We start from the raw sequence: 6,423 nt of genomic DNA, 5'->3' as shown, positions 1-6,423 counted from the left end.
GAACCAGTATTTCCTTTCGACCAAAATAAACAGAAGGATGTAACAATTTCTTTAAATTCACATCTCATTTGAATAGCTCCTCTTGCCTGAAAATTTCTCATGTGGTTAGAAACGGAGATACAAAGGAAAGCTCAGGAGATAGAGCCTTAAACAAGAAAATATGGGCAAGCTGTTTTGTGTTCCAGGTTTTATTTTGAATCTGGTGGAAATAAGTTTGAAACATCATGAGTGCGTGTGCCGCAGCATATAAATAAATGAAGACTGTGTTGAGAAATGTACCCCCACCTCTCCTATATCTCTTGGTTTCTATCCGGCATGAGGTTCTTCAAAGCCGGAGACAACCTAAAGCATGTTTGAGGAAAGCAATTTTGAGTGAGAGAAATGCATAAAATTGCAAATTTATTAAATGAGTTTAAAATTCCACAAGCAAGTACTTTATCTTGTACTTATAATTAATATAATTGTTTGTGCACTTTGGATAAAGAGAAATGGATTTTTTTTTTTAGTTATTTTTCTTGTGTGTTACATGTGCAAAATGCCATCCCAGGGGTGGATTTTTCTTTGGATTCAGGCACCAAATTCCTATTAGCCTTAATGGGACTTACACATGCACATTGATAGAAGAATATACCCCTTAGGCTGGAAATTTAAAAGAACAAATGGCAAGGACATCAAAATAGTAAAGTCTAATTTAGATGATCCATAAGCCTGCACAGTTACTTTCCTGAGAAGGCAAACAAATGTTATGCCTTATGATGTTTCTGATTGTTTTGATAGCCCTGTAAATACATCCTCTAGACTCATTACTTAAGGGAAAAGTCTGTTTTTATCAAGCAATGCGATTTTTGACCACACATGTTTGGTTTAAATTATCTATATTTTTTTCAATTTTGCATAATGCATAATTGCCAGTTAGTGCGATATAATTCATCCGTTCAATCCTAACATCCTGCTTTGTATCTCTCTGTGCCTATCATGCAGCCGGTGTGTCATTCTTTTCTCAAAGATGAAAGGGAAGAGGAAAAACTAAAAGGCTTTGGACCCCAAATCATAGATGTTTTCTTAGATTTGCCCCAAATTCCTTCCAGAAAGAATCTGGTTGGTGCATAGTCCAAATAAGTTCATGTTGTTGGTGAGATGGTTGCTGGTATTCTATAAATCACACAAGGTTGTTTTATCAGCATACACAAGGCCAGATAAATAGCTACCTGGCAAAAGTGGGGCTCATTCTGTTATTGTTCCAAACAATTCAGTGAAAGATGCTGAGAAAATTACCCCTTCCTCTCTAAACATAACCAGGGTTTCCAGTTCAAGGATCTGGGTATACTGAGTATGAAAGCTAATATTTAAATGGCTGTCTAATCTCGGGATAACAAACAACTTTAGCCTTCAGTGATCACAAATCCCTCATTTTCTGGGCTTTCATTTTATCTCTTGCAAAACAAATATGAAAAAATTATCACCCTCTTCCCCCATCACCGGGCCTCATTGTTCTCTGTCACGTATGTACTGATTCATCAGCACCAAGAGGCTTCTAAAACTGAGGGCCATGAGAACCTGAATGTTGTAACAAGTCTCCTCCAGGAGGCTACAATATTGCCACTTACCAACTCCCTCAGAATTGCTGCTTTCTTGTAAGGCAGAAGCTAGTTCTGTCTGTTATTCTCACCTCCTTATGGAAACCTCCAAGAAATCCTTTGTGTTATTCAAAACTTCGAAATTTTACCTCAGTATACATAGGAACGAGTTATATGGGCTTGTACAGTTAAATGGTCACTTGATACTAGTCGCCCATTAAATGTCATGAAAGTGTAAATTAAATTTGAGAAAAATAAATTAGTACATTAAAATGTACAAAGTAGCCTGCGTAGCTGGGAGCTAAGGAACCAGAGCTCTGGGCACGCTAATTCTAATTCTGGAAATAGCTTATTTTGTGAGCTTGCCCTCACGTCTGTTTACTCTCTTCCAACTCTTACTACATCTCTCCCTTTCCCTCATTTCCCCTTCCCCTCGGTGTCAGCCCATGGACTCATCACACTGTCTCTCCAGATGTAAAACGGAGACAGAAGAAGGAACACACACCAATTCAAACATCTGGTATCTGGATCATAATCAGAGTGTTGCCCAGGAAGAAAAGTTTGAAAACATGTAGAAGGAAATAGCTATCAAGTGACTTTCATGAGACCCGAGAGACCCGGTCAGAGATAATGACACCACCCAGAGGACCAGTTACTTTGTTTCTGTTTTCAGACCCAGGCTTTATTGACTAAGGAGGACTCACGGATTGTTTTATTTCTTTATTTTATTTATTTATTTATTTATTTATTTGAGAGAGAGAGAATGAGAGATAGAGAGCATGAGAGGGGGGAGGGTCAGAGGGAGAAGCAGACTCCCTGCTGAGCAGGGAGCCCGATGCCGGGCTCGATCCCGGGACTCCAGGATCATGACCTGAGCCGAGGGCAGTCGCTTAACCGTCTGAGCCACCCAGGCTCCCTCACAGATTGTTTTAAAATCATGCCTTCAATTTTCTGTGTTCTCCTCAAGTTCGCAGGACAGTAGTGACAATATCAGCTAGAGGACAAAGTTGTAACATCAATGTCCATTTGAATTGAGGGGATTTAGAAACCATCCACCCTGTGCATGATTTCCTCTCCACAACATCCAGATGTAATGGCCATCTGTGTTTGCCCTTGTTCTGTTCCCATAATGTGAAATGTACCTTGAGTGAGACTGCCTTCCCATAGGAATATAAAAAATTTAAAAATAATACCTACCATTTATTGAACATTTACTATATACCAGATGTTGGGAGAAGACCTTTACCTACATACCCTCATCAAAATCCATTTGAAGTATTATAAGCCATTTTAAGATGAAGTCATGAAGACAGAGTTTAGAAAACTTCCACAGGGACCCAGCGCTGCTTGTTCTATCTGATTCTGAATACACTTCTGATGGTGAGCACTTTTTAATGTGTGATTGTTGAATGTTATGTTGTACACTGCAACTAATGCAATCTTTTAAAATAAATAAAATATTTAAAAGTCTTTGCAAGAAAACTAAATTCATCATAAATCAGATTAACTAAGATTAAGGTCTTTGAGCCTAAACCATACGCAGTAGTTAGTTCTAGGGATCACCAGAATCAGATATGTTTTCAGATCTCTAAATGAAGCTGCATTTTTGACAAAGTAACTGTAATGTATTCGCCTTACTGCTGTCCTGAGTATAAAGACTTAATATGGAGATTTTCTGAATCATTTTGATGTTTTTAGCACTGACAGTTTTTCATCATTTTTGACGAGAAGATGGACTAGCATAGAACAGGGAAATTGCAGGAAGATTCTCTCTTCTTTAGGCTTCCGTGATTCTTGCAGTCTTCCAGGAAACAACAGGCCCTTGTGTCCTTACTCTTTGCCTGAAAGATAACCAACTTACTTCTGAGAGCTCCGGAAGTAGATGTTTTTGAGAGAATTATTCTGCCTGAGTCCAAAGGGGGTCATAGAATCCCTGAATCATAACTTATATTTTGAAATCTCATTAATTACTTAAAATATAACAACTGCCTAGGAAAGTTTCTTACCACCATTACTTTTGCCTCAATTTTTCCCATCTTTATTTTTTTTATTTTAATATGCTGCTCCACTTTACTTTTTTATTATGTTCAGTTAGCCACTGTATAGTACATGATTAGTTTTTGATGTAGTGTTCAGTGATTCATTAGTTGTGTATAACAGCCAGTGCTCATCACAACCAGTGCCCTCCTTAGTACCCATCACCCACTTATCCCCCCACCCCTCCCTCTCTGAAACCCTGTTCCCCAGGGTCCATAGTCTCTCATGGTTCTACTGCCTCTCTGATTTCCACCCCTTTCAGTTTTCCTTCACTTCCCGTATGGTCCTCAGTGCTATTGCTTATGTTCCACATATGAGTGAAACCATATGATAATGGTCTTTTTCTGCTTGAGTTACTTCACTTAGCATAATCCCCTCCAGTTCCGTCCATGTCGATGCAAATGGTGGGTATTCAACCTTTCTGGTGGCTGCATAATATTCCATTGTATATATGGACCACATCTTCTTTGTCCATTCATCTGTTGAAGGACATCTTGGCTCCTTCCACAGTTTAGCTATTGTGGACACTGCTGCTATGAACATTGGGGTGCATGTGCCCCTTCTTTTCACTACGTCTGTATCTTTGGGGTAAATACCTAGTAGTGCAATTGCTGGTCATAGGGTAACTCTATTTTTAATATCTTGAGGAACCTCCATACTGTTTTTGAGAGTGGTTGCACCAGCTTGCATTCCCACCAACAGTGTAGGAGGGTTTCCCTTTCTCCACATCCTCGCCAACATTTGTTGTTCCCTGTTTTGTTAATTTTTGCCATTCTAACTGGTGTAAGGTAGTATCTCATTGTGGTTTTGATTTGTATTACCCTGATGGCTAATTTTTCCCATCTTTAAAAGAGATGTGGTCATTTAGTTCTTTTCATATTTTGAAGGAAACATACACTGAATGATGAGAGCATGCAAGTAAAACTTCAATTGATAGAAATATCAGAGGTAAGCTAATATAAAACCTTGTTCATTCAATATTCTGATGATATGGGGGCAGTCTTAATATGCAACTAACATGTAGAAAGTCCTCAAATGTCAAGACACAGACTTCTGTTTTTTGTGGATGGGGACAGAAAATCACAAATAATGTTGTGTACTTTTTGTCTGGGTGCTCTTGGACAAACCAACGAGGATTTTCATGTAGCCAAAGACAAGGGTTACTTTTCTCGTCTTATGGTACCTGATTATTTCAATGGCATTTACCATAGTAGCGATTTCCCTCTTCTTGAGACATTTTTTTCTGGCTTCCATGGTATCATGACTCCTACTTTTCCCAGTGGGATGCTAATTCTCCTTTTCAGACCACCTTGCTCTCTCTTCATCCTCTACATACCTAGGCCCTCATTTCTTCAGTGCATATACATGCTTTCTTCTCTTTGAAGTCACTCAATCACATGGCTTTAAATACCATCCATAAGCCAGACTTTTAACACCTGACTGTGCCTAGCTGACATTTCCACATGGATGCCTATTAGTCATACCAAACACATGTCCCCAAAACTAAAGGTCCCCCCAAGCCTGCTCTTCCTTCTCCCTTTCCCAATTCAATAAATAGCACAGCCATCTCCCCAGCAACTCAAGCTAAAATTCTAGGAGTTATCCTTGACTTCTATATTTTGTTCACCCTCAGCATCCAGTTTTTCATCTAGGTTTGATGATTCTGCCCCAAAACAAATTTCACACGCAAACAGTTCTTTCTCCACTATCATGAGTATAGGCTAAACCATGTCTGCCTTGGACTCATGTCGTGGCATTCTAACCTGTGACCTTTCTTCTGTTCTTTTTTTTTTAAGATTTTATTTATTTATTTGACAGAGAGAGAAACAGTAAGAGAGGGAACACAAGCAGGGGGAGTGGGAGAGGGAGAAGCAGGCTTCCCGCTGAGCAGGGAGCCCGATGCAGGGCTCGATCCCAGGACCCCTGTGATCATGACCTGAGCCGAAGGCAGACCCTTAACAACTGAGCCATCCAGGTGCCCCACTTCTGTTCTTTTCTTCTTTGATACATTCTCCACACAACAGTCATCCTAACCTTTCACTGTACAACCATACCATGTCACTTTCATGTGTAAAACCTTCCAATAGTTCTCATCAGAAAAACAAAAATCTAAATTTTCTACCCTGGCTCATAAAGCTAACATTATTTCCTTTCCCTGCCTATTTCTTTCTTCTTTCATGGTCCTCTTTTCATTATGCTCAAGCCACAGTGAGATTTTTCCCTCCCCCGTTATTCATTTGTGGCTTATTCGTACCTAACCACCTTTCCTTAATTGGTTCCTCTGCCTAGAATGCCTTTCTCTCCATCTTTGCCAACTGGTTCCTTCTTATCATTCGTCTGTCAGCTTAAATAACATCTCCTCAAAGAAGACTTTCCAATCAACCAGGCAAACTCCATAGAGAAAGGCCCTCGTGCATCTTGTTCTTAGCTCCATTCCTGACACTTACAACATGACTAGCCCTTGGTGAGCACTCAATAAATATTTGTTGAATGAATGAATGAGCTTCATTTTTCTTAACTGTAAAATGAAGAAATTAGGTTGGATAATGGCTAAACCCACTTTAGTTCAATCATATTAAGTATATGAGTTGGTCACCAGTAATTGGGGCACTCATATTGAATCCACTCTATTCCAATCTATTTCTCCACTTGAAAAGATTTTCTTTTCTAATAATAAAAGCAATTAATAACTGATATTGTTGAGCATGATGACGTCATATCTTCTGGAGGTACTATTAATTGGCTATAATTAATTTGGCTATTTTTATTAGCCAAAAATACCAGCACGCTTTCTTAAAAGCTGCTTTGA

The sequence above is a fragment of the Eumetopias jubatus genome, unplaced genomic scaffold (genome assembly GCF_037043125.1).
Source record: "Eumetopias jubatus isolate StellerSeaLion01/CBP00866 unplaced genomic scaffold, mEumJub1_p1.0 scaffold_7, whole genome shotgun sequence".
In the NCBI taxonomy this organism is placed as follows: Eukaryota; Metazoa; Chordata; class Mammalia; order Carnivora; family Otariidae; genus Eumetopias; species Eumetopias jubatus.
The sequence above is the reverse complement of the archived record's forward strand: the minus strand, read 5'-3'. Positions refer to the sequence as shown.